This window comes from Alnus glutinosa, chromosome 11 (assembly GCF_958979055.1).
Source record: "Alnus glutinosa chromosome 11, dhAlnGlut1.1, whole genome shotgun sequence".
In the NCBI taxonomy this organism is placed as follows: Eukaryota; Viridiplantae; Streptophyta; class Magnoliopsida; order Fagales; family Betulaceae; genus Alnus; species Alnus glutinosa.
In genome coordinates this window covers 16532501-16548756 of record NC_084896.1, presented here as the reverse complement: position 1 = coordinate 16548756, position 16256 = coordinate 16532501, and the positions used below count along the sequence as shown (strand labels likewise).

The 16256-nt window shown below is 36.6% G+C and overlaps 3 pseudogenes; 2 read left to right on the top strand and 1 right to left on the bottom strand.

The window, feature by feature from the left end:
- Positions 1-16256, bottom strand: part of LOC133880996 (uncharacterized) — a 127749-nt pseudogene that overhangs the window by 20696 nt on the left and 90797 nt on the right.
- LOC133881946 (pollen receptor-like kinase 4) lies at positions 1219-8282 on the top strand (annotated as a pseudogene).
- LOC133882110 (uncharacterized CRM domain-containing protein At3g25440, chloroplastic-like) lies at positions 10229-16193 on the top strand (annotated as a pseudogene).

Sequence of the window (16256 nt, the reverse complement as noted above, 5' to 3'; positions counted from 1 at the left end):
TATCAAAAGGAGGAGATTGAGAAGCTGGTCCGGGAGATGCTGAGTGCCGGAGTCATCTGCCCAAGCCAAAGCCTTTACTCCTCCTCGGTGCTTCTTGTAAGAAAGGCGGATGGGAGTTGGAGGATATGCGTGGACTATCGAGCTCTCAACCGAGACACCATTAAAGATAAATACCCGATTCGTAATATACATGAGTTTTTAAGTTTGGGGGGTATATTGACAATTGAGAGGTAGTTTGAGGGGGATATGTGACTTTTTCCCTATATAAATTTAAGGGAAAAGTACGCATATTCCCATCAAACTACCTTGCAATTGTCAATGTACCCCCCAAACTACCAATTGTGTCAATTGCCCCCCTCAAACTACAAAAAAAATGTCAATGCCCCCCCTAATACCAACAAAAAGACAAAAATAACCCTAATTTTTTTTTGAATAAGACAAAAATGTCCTTATAAATTTGAAAAATAAAAAATAAAAAAAAATTAATTTTTTAAAAACAAATTAAATAAATTAGATAAAAAATGAAAAAAAAAAACGAAAAAGAAGGTTTTTTTTTTTTTTTTTAAAAAAAAAAAAACAAACGAAAAAGAAAAAGGAAAAACCAGTTTTTTATTAAATTAAAAAAAATGAAAAAGAATGATTTATTTATTTAAAAAAACAAACGAAAAAATAACTGAAAATTACAAAACTAATTTTTTAACAAAAAAAAAAAAAAAAAAAAACCAGTTTTTAATTTTTATTTTTTTTATTTTTTTTGGTATAAATTTTTGTTATTTTATATTTTTTTAAATGTTTTTTTAGTTTTATTTTATTTTAATAATTTCATGAAGGGTATTTTTGTCATTAAGGGGACATTGACAATTTTTGGTAGTTTAGGAAGGAACATTGACACAATTAGTAGTTTGTGGGACATTGACAATGTGGTAGTAGTTTGAAAGGATTATGTATATATATCCGGCTAGAAATCCGAAACCATGCATATACAACTAAAACAGCCTTCATAGGATTTGGCAAAAGAATATATCCAAACAGAAACAGTCAAACAATGTCCCTCGTTTCTGTCTTAATTCGGCGAATAAACTGTTAGCTGTAATGGAACTAATGAGGATCTTTACGATTCATCGAACCACTTTCCTGAGGCCACTTCTATCTACTTGTATACACACTTTAATTAATTCCCCGCACGTACAGAAACCACATAGTTTTCCGGCCAGTTTCATGGGGTCTGCCGATGATCTCCTCCTCAAAAACATTCTCCCCACTGTTTTTCTTTTGCTTTACACAAGCGTCGTTATAGCCCAAGATAGTCCTTCCTTCGGCAACGACCGGCCCCAAGAGAAGGATGCTCTTTACGCTCTCAAGGCCTCTTTTCGCGACCCTTTTCTCGACGCTAACTGGACCGGCCCCCATTGCGACGTTAATCAACCTTGGCATGGCATTCAGTGTCTCAACGGCAGTGTTACAGGAATAGTGTTGGAAGACATGGGGCTGTCGGGGGAAGTGAATCCTAATGTGTTCATCAGCTTCCCTGAGCTATCTATCCTGAGCTTCAAGAACAACTCTTTATTTGGAATTGTGATGAATTTCTCCTCCAATCTGAAGCTGAATGGTATTGATCTATCTCGCAACATGTTATTTGGGCCAATTTCAGACTCCCTTCTGAGCCTTAATTTCTCGGACTCATTGCAGCTTCAAGATAACATTTTAGGAGGTACAGTTTAATTACTTAATTTATATTCTAATGTATTTAACTCTGATACCATGCATGTTAAAATCACTCATTAACTTGATAGGAAATTGTTAATTTAGAACCTTCACTTTTAATTTTAATAAAAGTGAAGGTTCTAATTTTTTGGCTAGAAAATTGGACCGTGTTCTTGTGAATGAAGAATGGCTTTGCAAATTTGGTAACACCTGTGTGGATTTTCCTCCTGGAGGAGTTTCGGACCATTCACCTGCTGTCATAACAGTAGGTACTTTACTTAGTTTTGGTCCGAAGCCTTTCAAGTTTTTTAACTATTGGCTGGAGCATAAAGATTATACAGAGTGGCTTGAGACTTGCTGGAAAAAGGAGCTTCAAGGTGTTCCTATGTACAAACTCTGCAGGAAACTTAAATCCCTTAAAGCTATATTGAAGGGAAAGAATAGAAGTTGTTATGGAGACATTAGAAGTAGGGTGGTTCATGCTAAAGAATGCTTAGATATGGCTCAAAGAGCTGTTCTGGATTCTCATGGTAGTGCTGCTTCTTTGCTGCAAGAAAGGGAATGTCTTCATAAGTATGTCTCAATTTCTAAAGCTGAGGAAGCCTTTTTGAAACAAAAGGCTAGGAACCAATGGCTTAAACTGGGAGATCAAAATAGTGCTTTTTTCCATCGGTTACTAAAAGGCAGACATGCTAGGAATACCATTACACATCTTTGTGATGAGCATGGTAATCGAGTAGAGGAGGTAAATCGAATTAAGGGTATTGCTGAAGATTTTTATAAGAAGCTGTTGGGCACTTCTCAAATGGGGTTTTCTGATGAAATTGCAGCTCGGGTTACCCATCTCATTTCTCCTGTTGTATCAGCAGAGAGTGCTGCTTTGCTGGAACAGCCTGTTACTGCTGAGGAGATTAAGAGGACTATGTTTAGCATGCCCTTGAATAAAGCTCCTGGCCCAGATGGTTTTACCACTGAGTTCTTTAAGTTCTCTTGGTCTATTGTGGGGGAGGATGTAGTGGCTGCTATACAAAGTTTTTTTGAGTCTGGTTTGCTGCTTAAGGAATTAAATGCTACAATTCTGACTTTGGTGCCAAAGAAGCCAAATGCTTCTTCCATGGGAGATTTTCGACCAATTGCTTGTTGTAATGTCATTTATAAGTGTATTACAAAAATCATTTCTAACAGAATGATACCTATTCTGGACTCTTTGGTTAGCTGGAACCAATCTGCTTTCATTCCTGGTAGGAGTATATCTGAGAATGTTTTACTTGCTCAGGAGTTGGTTAGAAACTATCATAGGAAGGGTGGGCAGCCTAGATGCACTATGAAGATTGATATCATGAAGGCATATGATTCAATAAATTGGGAGTTCATTTTACACAGCTTGGCTTGTTTTGGCTTCCCTGTGAAGTTTGTAAACTGGATCAGAGAATGCATTACTTCTCCCCGATTTTCTATTGCTATTAATGGGACTTTGGTGGGTTTCTTTAAGGGAGCTAAAGGATTGAGACAAGGGGATCCTATCTCTCCATATCTTTTTGTCATAGCCATGGAGGTGTTTTCTAAAATCATGGAAGATTATACTAAAGCTGGATCTGGATTCTCTTTTCATCCCAAATGTTCTAGATTGAAGTTAACTCACTTGTGTTTTGCAGATGACTTACTTCTATTCTGTGATGCTAGTAATTCTTCTATAAGCATAGTGAAGGCAGCTTTGGTGGATTTTGAAAGGATCTCTGGATTGAAAGCAAATCCTTCTAAGAGTTCTTTCTATTGTTCTGGTATTTCTGCAAGGATGAAAGATCATTTGCTGGCTGAGCTACAAATGATGGAGGGTGTGCTTCCAGTTAGGTACCTTGGTGTTCCATTGATTTCTTCAAGACTCTCTGCTGAGGATTGCAGAATGCTTCTAGAAAGGATTTCAAGACGAATTGGTTCTTGGACTTCAAAAAATTTGTCTTTTGCTGGTCGGCTTCAGCTTCTTACTTCAGTACTATTTAGCCTTCAGGTGTACTGGACAGGCATGTTCATCCTTCCTAAGAGGGTTCTAAAAGACATGACTCAAATGTTTAATAGGTTCTTATGGAATGGTAAGGAGGGCAATTCGGCTAAAGCTAAAGTAGCTTGGGGGGAAGTTTGCTATCCTAAGAAGGAGGGTGGATTGGGATTGAAATGCTTAGAAGAGTGGAACCGGGTGTCTATGCTAAGGCATATATGGAATTTGTTTGCTTGCTCGGGTTCCATTTGGGTTGCTTGGGTTCGGACCTACTTGTTGAGAGGGAGGAGTTTTTGGAACTTAAGCATACCTCAGAATTGCTCATGGAGTTGGAGGAAGCTTTTGAGTTTGAGAAGCACAGCCAGGGAGTTTATTAAGTTTGATGTGGGAGATGGAAAGCTTATTCACTTGTGGTTGGACAATTGGCATCCTTTTGGGCCACTCTTTGAGAAATATGGGTTTAGAATTATATATGACTCTCAGAGTAATTTGGAGGCAAAGATGAATTCTGTTATTCGGAATGGGAGATGGAGCTGGAAGCCGGCTAGATCAGAAGAGCTAGTTGATATCCAAAGTAAACTTCCGGATGTGCCTTTAGGTAATGTGGACAAACCTATTTGGACCCTATCTCGGAAAGGAGTTTATGTGAGTGTTGATACTTGGGAATTTATGAGGAAAAGGAAGCCGGAAGTTAGTTGGTGGTCTGTTGTATGGTTTCCTCAAGCTATTCCTAAACAGGCATTTATCTTATGGTTGGTGGTTCTTAATAGGCTTACAACGGGAGAAAGGCTTGTGACTTGGGGGTATCAAGGAGACACACAGTGTTTTTTCTGCAGAAATGGAGTGGAAAGCCGAGAACATCTTTTCTTCTCTTGCAGTTTTAGCTCTCGTATTTGGAAGACCTGCATGAATCGATGCTTCTATCAACATCCTCCTCTAGATTGGCAGAGTGTGCTTGACGAAGCTTGCAGGAATTGGAGAACGAAGAAGTTGCAGGGTGTGCTGTGTAAGTTGATCTTGAGCTCTACTGTGTATCATATTTGGCGCACAAGGAATGAAATTAAAGTAAAAGGCCACCCTAAAACAGAAGAACAGATTTTAAGACAGATTTTCTGGGAGGTTCGGAATAGAATTTCAGGGAAAGGAAAATTCATAAAGAGCAAGAAGAATGTGGCGATTTGTCAGATGTGGAATATAGATGGGAGCTTACTAGTGTGACACTTGTTTACGTTTTGAGGCCAGCTGTTAACAGAGTTTTGTTCTCTGTTTGTTGCTTGTTTGGTTGGTCGGTTTAGACCTTTTGTTTGTACTCTGTTTTTTGGTTTATAAAATTCACTTATTCATCAAAAAAAAAAGGGAAATTGTTAATTTAATTATTTAAATTAGAGACTTGATACACGTCTATCTTGTGCTGTACGTCTTTTTTGTAAATCAACCATTAGGGTGGATCCCTCAAATCTAATAGTTGATTTGCAAATCTTTTACGGGTCTCACAAATCTAATGGTATAACAGATTAAAAAAATATCATTTCTCTTTAATTTATATTTTAACAGTCCTCGACCCTTCACGTATATGACAGAGACAATGTTCGAACTTAAAATATTTGGCTTTGATAACATGTTAAATCACGCTTTTATCTCAAAAGCTTAAATCGATAGGAAATGATTAATTTAATTATTTACTTTATATTCTAACCGTACTCTCCCCTCATTGTGAGACAGAGACAAGTTAGGTTTGAACATTTTACTTTGATACCATATTAAAGGACAAAATTTTTCTACAAACTGGTTTGTAGGATTTTTCGTACAACCCACATATAAGAGTGACATATATCATTTAAACATGTAAGAAAAATTAATATTATTAAAAAAGCATGTGAGAAACACATGCTATTAAAACATGTGTTTCTCACATGTGAAGGAAAACATGTCAATCTTATATGTGGGTTGTATAAAATTTCCTACAAACCGGTTTGTAAAAAATTTCTATTTTATGTTAAATCACCCTTTATTTTAATAATTTAAAATAATAATGAAAATAATTAATTTATATTTAGCAGGTTCAATACCAGAACTTAACCGGTCTACCTTAAAAGTATTCAACGTCTCTGCCAACGATCTCTCCGGCCGGATCCCAAGAACTCAAATTCTCCAATCATTTGACTATGCTTCATATTCTGGTAACGCTGGATTGTGCGGTCCTCCGGCGCCCACTGCCTGCAACGATTCTTCACCTCCTCCGGCAGGCTCCTCTCATGACGATTCTTCACCTCCTCTAGAAGGCGCTCATAACAATTCTTCCAGCACTCCTCCTTTCAACACCACGTCTTTTATTTTCAATGTCGTTCTTCTAGTTGCTCTAGTTTTGCTCTTCATTTTGTACTACACGAAAGTTAAGAAGCTGAAGAAGATGTTGAAGAAAAGGGGTGGACAAGGTGGCACAGAAGAAACGGAGGATCAGGAAGATCAGAAGATTATGGTGGCGGCGGCCTGAGAGGGGCGAGCAGGGGGAGAAGAGAGAGGGAACCTGATATTCATGCAGGATGAAGCGCGTTTTGAGTTCAGCGATCTTCTGAGAGCGTGGGCGGAGGGATTGGGGAAGGGGATATTCGGGAATAGTTATATGGCGAAGCTGAACGGCGGGCCAAGCATTGTTGTGAAGCGGCTGAGGGATTTGAAACCATTCACTAGTGAGGAGTTCGCAATGCAATTGCGGGTCATTGCGGATCTCAAGCACCCCAATTTGCTGCCTCTCCTTGCTTGCTACCATTGCAACGACGAGAAGTTATTGCTCTACAAATATGCAGAGAACGGAAATTTGTTTAATCGTATTCATGGTGAGCTTTGTCTTTGCTTCTTCCTTAATTTGCTTTCCATTTTTACAATATTTCTTTCTCTTTCTTACTGTTACAACGTACATTTAAAATATTCTCTATATTAAGGTTTTTTTCTTGTTTTTTGATAAGTTTAATTTATTCTCTTCTTTATTTACTCTAGGCTAAGGTTTCTTGTTCACCGCTTTCAATTCCTCTTAGAGTGTAAACCGCACTATATAGGCGGATATATATATATATATAATACCCTTATTCCGTATTTGTATCCGCACTTTGCGTATAGCAAATTTTAGTGTCTGCATCCACATCAGCACTTTGCTGAATCCGTCCATAATTGCTCACGTGAAGGACGATTTTTTTTTTTTTTTTTTTTTTTTTTTTTTTTTTTTTTTTTTTTTTTTTTGTACTGACCACCTGTGGCATTCACTTTGCATTTTGGACTCTTTTTGTGCGTTTGTAGTTTTTTTTTTTTTAAAAAAAAAAGTTAAGTTTATGAGTTTTTCTAAGAAAATGACATTGTTTTAGTTTAATAAGACACATTTTTTTTAATGTATATGGGTATGCAGAGGCAGATAATATCCGCCTCCACCTACTCATATTTCGTTATTCGCCTGCACATGTGTGGATAGCGAATATGATATCTGCCCGTCTGAAATTAAGGATTAACAACCTGCTTGTAACTCATGCAGACAGACGAATGCGAAACAATTTTTAACCGTCCACATGATAACCCCTTTAGATAGGGCTCAAATGCTCAATGTAATACAATTTAACACACTTCAATATAATCAAGACGTATCCCTAGCTAAAGCTTCATCAGTCTCTTAATTTCTTCCTGTGCCATCCTCTCTTTTCTTTCTCTTTTATATATTCTATTATATACTTTTACATCTACAACAGTTCTGGAGTCATATTTGTTTGTGATATAATTCTGAAGTTTTTTTTTTTTTTTTTTCTTTCTCTCTCTCTCTCTCTCTCTCTCTACTTTCTAGGCACCAAAATAAGCATTTATATTCCTTTCTCCTTTATAAATGGACTTTTTATATCAACGGGCATTAATTGCAGGAGAGAGACGAACTCGATTCAAATGGAGTGCGAGATTATCAGTTGCTCGAGGTGTAGCTCGAGCATTGGAATTTCTGCACCTCAACACCAAGTCCCAAACCATTGTTCCTCACGGCAACCTTAAATCCTCCAATGTACTTTTGGATGAAAACGACATGGTTCTTGTTTCTGACTATGGCCTTGCTTCACTGGTAGCACTTCCCATTGCAACCCAACGCATGGTGTCATACAAATCGCCCGAATATCAAACTGCCAAAAGAGTTTCAAAACAATCTGACGTCTGGAGTTACGGCTGCCTCCTTCTAGAACTATTGACGGCAAAGATCCCGGCCACGGCGGCTCCGCCGGGAATCAATGGCGTGCATCTCTCAAGTTGGATACACCGAGCACTCAGGGAAGAATGGACGGCTGAGGTATTTGACCCCGAAATATCTATGAAGAGAAGCGCCACTCCAGAGATGCTGAGGCTGCTGCAAATTGCAATGCGTTGCTGTGATAACGTCCCTGAGGAGCGTCCTGAGATGACAGAGGTGGTGAGAGAGGTGGTGAGAGAGGTGGAACATATAAAGGCTCCCCCCGATCAATCAGAAGATGAACATGACTTGTCGTTAGATCGGTCTATCAACGATGATTCTATAACAACCACTGCCGCAGGGATTGTTGGAGATGATATTGTATATTGAACTGAGAGATTGCTACATCATGCCTCCATAAGATAGATATGTACGTACCAAGAAAAAATAAAAATATCTGGTGTTGATTGCAATGTTCATGATGCTAATGATCAAGAACCTTGCTTCTCTCTGATAAATTAAAGTGTGAATGTTTTAGAAAGCATCGTACAATTTATGAACCTTGTAATTCATATTATTTCTTTGCAAAGATATTAAACAAGATTCTCAAGCTACATAATGTGAAATAGAAATTGGTTCATTTTCGCGGTTGCGCAGAATCCAATGAACTTTCTGTTTTGTAGAGTGATATATATGTGTTACAATATAATTAGTGATGACCGTTAATTAACGGATTCCATCAACTTCTTTGATAGTGGAGATCTTTTTAGTTTTTTGCTTACCTTAAGGAGTAACTAACCACTTTTTAAGTCTCAAGAAGCTATTTGTCAAAACCTCAAACTATATACGTAGACCAAAAATATAATTTTTCCTAATATATTAGCCTACAACTCACTAGTATATACTCGATAATATCCACATAAAAGAACATATGCATACAATGATACAAACCAACAGATATTAATTTACAAATTAGATAAGAAAATGCTACGTACATACAATTTACCAAGAAAATGTGGTGGCTGCCAAGAACTTTTGGGAGCCCCGTGGTGAGAGCTATGAACTTCTTGCGACCTAACGACGGCATCATGAATTGCTACGGCCCACATTTTCTAGTTTCTACCATAAACTTTTTATGATCTGTAGTGGCTACTTGGGATGCTCGGTAGCCCCAGGGTGGCCCCCATTAAGGTTCGGTGGCCCCACCATTGCCCTTGGCCAGGAATGTTTGGCGGCTTTGCGATGGCTTCCACGAACTTCGAACGGCTACACGATTTTTGCCATGAACTTTTGATGGTCTTGCGATGGTCGCTAGAAATGTTTGGCGACCTCGTGGTAGATACCAGGAACGTATGGTGGCCCTTGTGGCAGCTGCTAGGAATGTTTGGCGACCTCGATCGAGGTGGTCATCCAAAATGTTGACAGCCTCATGATTTGCCGCTATGAACTTTCTGCAACTTCGTAATAGCCACCATAAACTTCCATCAACCTCGCAATGATCGTTATGAACTTTTGGCAGGCCCACAATGGCCCTCACAAACTTTTGACAACTGTGGAGTGGCCTGTCAAGAATGTCTAGCAACATCATTGTGGCCGCTATGAACTTCTGACAACCCTGCAATGGCCACCAAGACCGCCTAGTGCCAACAATATTGCAAAGGTTGCCACTAGGGGGTCACCATCCTCGTGTGTGAAGTGCATTAGGTTTATTTTATTTTTTATTTTATTTTAATGTTTCTCTTACTTTGGAGAATACTCTTTAATTTTTTGTTTTTTAAAAAAACTTTTCAAAATTTTACCAAACAAATTTTAGTTTTGTTTGTTGAGCCTACATAGAACAGTTTTTTAAAATGTAACCCTCAATAAATCAATTCTGTTCTTAACTTTTTTAAAACTCTTTTGAAAACCCAAAATATTTCTTAAAATTTTATCGAACTGTTTTATTTTTTATTTTTTTATTTTAAAAAGTAGAGACTAAGTTGAATTTGTGCGAAACTCACAAATTAAATTTGAATTTTCCCTTGGAGATACTGATTGACTGAAAATTTTGAGTAATGCTACATGTCATACCTATGTCCTTCTTGTGTCCCTCTAAAAATAAGGTGTCTTTTAAAATCACCATTGAGCTTGTGATTGATCAAAATTAAATTTTGATCACATGGTAATTTTAAAAGCCACATCATTTTTAAAGGGACACAAGAGAAACATGGGTATGACATTTAGAATTACTCAAAAATTTTAGCGTAAAAATTGTGGATCAACACAGTTTCGTTAGATTATATATTTCTCTTGTGAGCTGCAAGTTGGTAACTTGGTGGACCAACTAAGCGGGCAGTGGTAACTCTATGTTTTAACCATGAAAATGGACCATGAAGTCTCACCCGACCAAACAGAAGAGAAGCAGACAGCAAAAGTTCCTAAGCGTTAGCTTGCTTTAAACTCTCAGACTTCGTCCTTGGGACTGATTGCCTTTGCTTTTAATGTCGAATTTGGGTGACAATGTTCTCCTTGGCTTTAATCTGAAGAGGCATCATTCGCAGAGGGTATTCTCTCTCTCTTTTTTATTCAATTTTGTTGGCTTTATTTGGTTGGTGAGAAATTGTGATAAAATCAACAAAAAATTGACTTTGATTCTTAGAGAAGCTTCGTATCTGGGTCAGTTGGGACTTGAGAATTAAACTACATTTTCGTCCCATTCCTTTTCTAGGTTTTCTCGTTAACCGAACAGAGGGTTGGTATGATAGCTAGTACATATTTACGTTTTAAGTTAATTCTTGGTTTTGATCTGATAAGAGTAGTGTACACCCTGAAGTATGATTCTGAAATTTTGTACAGCTATATTTTTTTTTAGGTTTGAAATGTCACAGATTTTTGTAGATATTCAAACGTCGTTATTGTAGGATGCATATCATTTGGGTTCTTTCTTGGAAGAAGTCAGGCTGAGATTTTTCTTTTTCGGTTTCGGTATCATACTTTGGCGTCTAGGGTGACTAATTAGTTATAGGGAATATGCTGAAGTGCTACCACAGGTCTGCATGTATATATATGTGAGAGACAGGTTTCTTCTCTGGGTCAGTGCTACCTTGTTGATGTCCCTCTGTCTTTGATCCTTGTCTTTGTGTCATTAGATGGTGATTATGCTTTTTGAAGAAATTACAATTGTTAAAAGCTAATCATTTTGATAGTTTGATGGGGAGTACAAATTCATTTATTTAATATTGAAGCTGATAGACGGTCAAAATGGTAGGTTTAAGCATGTGCTTGAGTTCTTTGGTTCTGTTCTCAGTTATGCTTGATAATGTGGAAATCTATTGGTTATTAATTTATGGCCAGAATGTGCAAATTGGCCTTTACGTAACCAGATGTAAATCTGAAGTTCTAGAATTGTTTGGTAATTAGAGTCACGATAAGTTTCTTATGCTATATTTTTATGAATGTTCTTCATCTATTCTCTATATCTTTTGTCAAGTGACGCTTTATACAGATTTGGTGCAAGTGCTTTAATTGACAGTTTTTCCTGGTCACAACCTTAAAGAAAGAAAAATGAGAAGCTCCAGAGATCTAGGCAAACGATAGAATTGTAATTTTCTAGAGAGATTTGAATCTGAGTATTATAGGCAAAAAAGGGTAGCCTCCAATAGATCTCTAGTGGAAATACTGCTTTGATTTTGCTTCTAACAGTTAATTTTGAGATATTATGTAAAGAATTTGATGTTCCCTTGAAGGGGAAAATTTGAACTTGTCTTGCTCTCTTCTTGCTTTGAATGCGTATTGTGATAGATTATATGTATTCATTATGCAGGGATTCTCTACTGTGTTTCTCTTGTCTACTAGAAAATATCCCAACTCTCTCATCATTGCCTTCAGCGACTTCATTTACCCAGTCCCCTGCTTACAGTACATGGGTGTGCCACAGAAGCTATGAAACAGTGGGGCCTCTTCAAGAAGCGCCATGCATATCCGCTCAATTGGAATTTTCATTAGTGCAGAGATTAAATATGTTTGGTTTTCATGTTCTTAGAAATTCGGTACCTGCTAGATACACGAGTCATTCATCAATTGAGCTGAAGACAGACAATGATGTTGTCATGTTTTCTATTGGTGTGGGAGGTAATAATGATGGTCCCCGAAACAAAGGAAAGAAGAAGAACAAACGAGTCAAAATGTCTAAAAAGGCCAAAGTGAATGAACTCAGATTCTATCGCCTGAAGGCCTCACTTCTCCAAATCCAGAAGTTAGGATTAGATATAAACTTGAAAAGGTTAAACACTGCCCAATTTATTTATTTTTTTTATAAGTAATCGGAATATCATTAAAAGCTTTTTAATATCAATGGTTTAATATTTTTGCTTTCTTTAGAAGTATCTACTCCTTTATGATGTCTAAGTTGGTTGAATGTTGTTAGCAGTGTTTAAATTAGTGCTTCTTAATTTTATTATAGATCTTCTTCTTTTTTCTTTCTTTCTTTTTTTATTTTTATTTTTTATTTTTTCCATTTGTAAATTTCTTGAACATGATGCAGTGACTAACAGTTTACTGGAATTTTTTCTGATACAGATATAATGCATCAACGATGACTTTTTATTAGTCTTGTCCGTCCATCAACCTTTTTGTTTGTGGTCTTACTGTGCTTTGAGCATTTCAAAACTGACTATTGAACCATGTTCTCTGATTTTCACAGTTGACCTGTCTTGACCAACATCCATTGCATGAAAGATGCATTGGGTTGTTCAAAGAGTAGATGTGTTCCATTGAATTTTTAATTTAAAATGCGTAAAACATTTTTAGTAGTGCTCTGCAGTCCAAAAGAATCTCTCCTCATTGACCTTACAGATTAATTTCAATTTCAAATTATCTTTCTTTGGTTTATAATAATCTGAATATCTCAACAAATGTGCTTTACTTTTGTGCTTCGAGTTATACTGATATATGGCCAGTTTCCAAGCTATGTGTAACTTATGAAGTCTCTTCAGGCCAAACGGAAGGAAGCATGGTTGATTGAGAAATTGAGGAAATTTGAGGTTCCCAAAGCACCTGCTGAAACATATGATCCTGAAATCCTAACTGAGGAAGAAAAGCATTACCTTAAGCGTACTGGTGAGAAAAAGAAGAACTATGTCCCAGTTGGGAGACGAGGTGTATTTGGAGGGGTTGTTCTCAATATGCATCTCCATTGGAAGAAGCATGAGACTGTAAAGGTAATTTGCAAGCCATGCAAACCTGGGCAGGTTCATGAATATGCTGAAGAGCTTGCTAGACTGAGCAAAGGCATTGTGATCGACATAAAAGCTGACAATACTATAATTTTCTACCGGGGAAAGAATTATTTGCAGCCAAAAGTAATGTCACCTCTAGATACACTGTCTAAAGACAAGGTAATTTCAGCATTTCCTCTAATAACCATTTGCTGAATCAGTGGATCAAGGGGGCAAAGTATAGTAGTCTAGAATAAAATTTTCTCATCTTTTCTGACAGTCAAAGTCATAATAAGCTTCGTTTTTACTTGTCTCAATAATACATCGTCTTGGATCAGTATATTAACAATTTTTCTCTTAGTACCTGCGAAGTTGAAGGTATGGGATTGCCCAACTATGTCTGCTTATATGTGCACTACTTGATTTGCATTTGCTCAATTGGTCTTAAGTATTTGGGTGAGTTGTGATCAATCTAGGTTCCAAATTGTTCATATTGAGTTGGAACTGCATGTTATCATATTAAAGACGGGCTCTCAGATGGGTGTCTGGCTGGGGGAAATGTCCATATTGCTAGTTCCTCCTTGGCAAGGAATTACCCATAGTCCATCTTATCTTCTCTTAAAGCTTTTTAAATTTGTGAATAAAATCATAAAGAGAAAGAGGGGGAGGGGATTCAAAACTTTGGCTTTGCTAATAAAGTGGGATTTCACTGAAGCAATGTTTGTAAGTAGCATGATGCTCTTTGGCAGGAGTAAGTGTCGCCAACTTTTGCTCTATGGATATTTTTGAATATGTAATCTATGCACTAGTTTTTATTTTTTTATTTTCGGGTAGTAAACTTGTTTCTATCAATGACTGGGTTAATAAAAGATCCAATATTCTACTGTGATTCATGATTATTTTGTTTTTTTTATTTGTGAATTCAATTGCTTTTTAGTGGTTGTTATATTCCCTCTCAGTATGGAAGCAGCAAAAACTTTTTGGTGCATGATTGTTGATGATAAGAAGTAGAAAATTGCTATTTCATTACTTGGCATGGAAAACATGAGGAAATTCTCTAGTCATGAGTGTTTGAATCTGGGAAAGAGGAGGTGACAGCTCCTTAAAGCTTAATCATGCTTGGTGTGTGAGAGATGAAATAAGGCATTGGTTGGTTCCTCTAGTTTCATTAGATTAATGCTTTATCATCCCTCATCTTTTCTCATAAATCAACTAGAAATGACAACTACAAATTATCAAAGTGCTAATAAATTTTAAATAGAAAGAATATAATTGGAAGATTATGCTTCATGGCCATTGTAGAATTGATAATCAAATGAGTTGTGTGATCAATTTGTGATTGGTTTTTTTTTTTTTTTTTTTTTTTTTTTTTTTCTCATTGCTATGGTTTGGGGTGTCCTTATCTCCCAAATTGAGCTTATTTTTCCCTAATAACCATTCCTTTCTTTGTGTGTGTGTGTGTTTTCTTTTCTTTTCTTTTTCTCCTTGTGATCGTTTAACCTTTTTGATGGGGGTACTGGGACCAAAGTTGTTGCTTGAAGTTAAGGTACTTTTTGTCTTTTATTTTCTTCTCTATCTTCATCTTTTTCGGAATTTTTTTTTTCATAGTTGGCAATCGAGTCATTTAACAAAGAGGAATAGAAGGCTAGGGGGGTGTTTCTTCCGACTTTGGTGGGTTTAATGGCAAGTTTTAATAATATCCTCGTTTTGAAATGGACCTTGCATTTTCTCAAGTCTGACTTTGGTGGGTTTAATGGCAAGTTTTAATAATATCCTCGTTTTGAAATGGACCTTGCATTTTCTCAAGTCTTACGTCTCTTTGTGGGACATCAAAATGTTATAGTTCTTGTTGTTGATTGGGGCAGCATTATTGATTATTGGATTGCTATAAAGTGCATTAAATATAATACTTGGTGTGTTTGATTTGATCGTTTGTTATTAGGCTTGATAAGATGATGGGATGTGGAAATTAATCTTCTTTGACAATCCCCATCTCTCTGTCTTCCCCTTTTCCCTCTCCTTGTATGGAGTGTGTTTCCTCTTTCAAATTGATCTGCTCTAATGTATGTGTGTTTGTTGTATTTGGTTATTGTAGTCTTATCATTTCAGTTTATTGGCTCTGCATTTTTCTTTTTCGTTCCATTTAACGATATATCATCTCTCATCTGATTTTATCCTAACTTTATCTCGTTTAGTTTCTTTAGATATGTTGGGGGCTCATTGAGACTCATGTTTCTCAATAGTTTTTGCAACGTACTTATATCTCTTTATATATTAGAAGATTCTGGATATATGTTTAGCCTTTGTTAGTTTCTCATAAGTACAAAAGTAATTTGAAGTACTCTGCATAATATTTCTTTTCTTTTTAAAACAAGTGTTCTACATTGTATTATTATATCTATCATTAAGAAGGAGGTCTGATTTGTGTAGATAGTGATGCATTGATATAAATAAAGCTGGATCATAATAGTTTCTTTCCCATATAAAAAATTGCAGGCCTTAGAAAAGTGTAAGTATGAGCAGTCACTTGAGCATACTAGTCAGTTCATTGAGAAGTTGGAAAAGGAGTTGGAAGAGTATCTTAAGCACCTTGCTCTGTACAAGAAGGCAAAAGAGGGCACACCAAAAGATTCGTAATTTAACTCTTCTTTTGAAAAGGGGGTGAAACTCAAAATGTCTTTACAGATGCTTCGGCCATACGAGGACCATCGAAGAACAAGAAGAAAGCATAAAAGAGAACGGCCAGAAATGTTGAATTCTTCATATGGTCCCGTATCCTTCAAGTTGTCATGGAAAATATTGTTAGTTGTACCCTTCTTCACACACACACACACACACACACACAAACCCAATTGTTATCATTTCAGCCTGCATCAAGTTGGAGCTACTAAGGCTTGGCATTTGAGAAACCAACATGGTCAGTCCACCTAGCTACAAACCAGTAATACTATTTAGTATTACTGGTTTTAATTTGTTTTTTTTTTTTTAGTTATTATTTTTTTTAATTTTTTAATTTTTCAATGAAATAAGAGTTTGTTGCAGATTTTCTGTTGAAAAATCAGTTTAGTAATTAAACCATTGGGCAATTTTTTCGGCCATGCGTTAATTTGAGACGTCTCCTAATATGATTTAAAAACTCTTGTAGTTCACTTAGGCGTGTAAATATTTT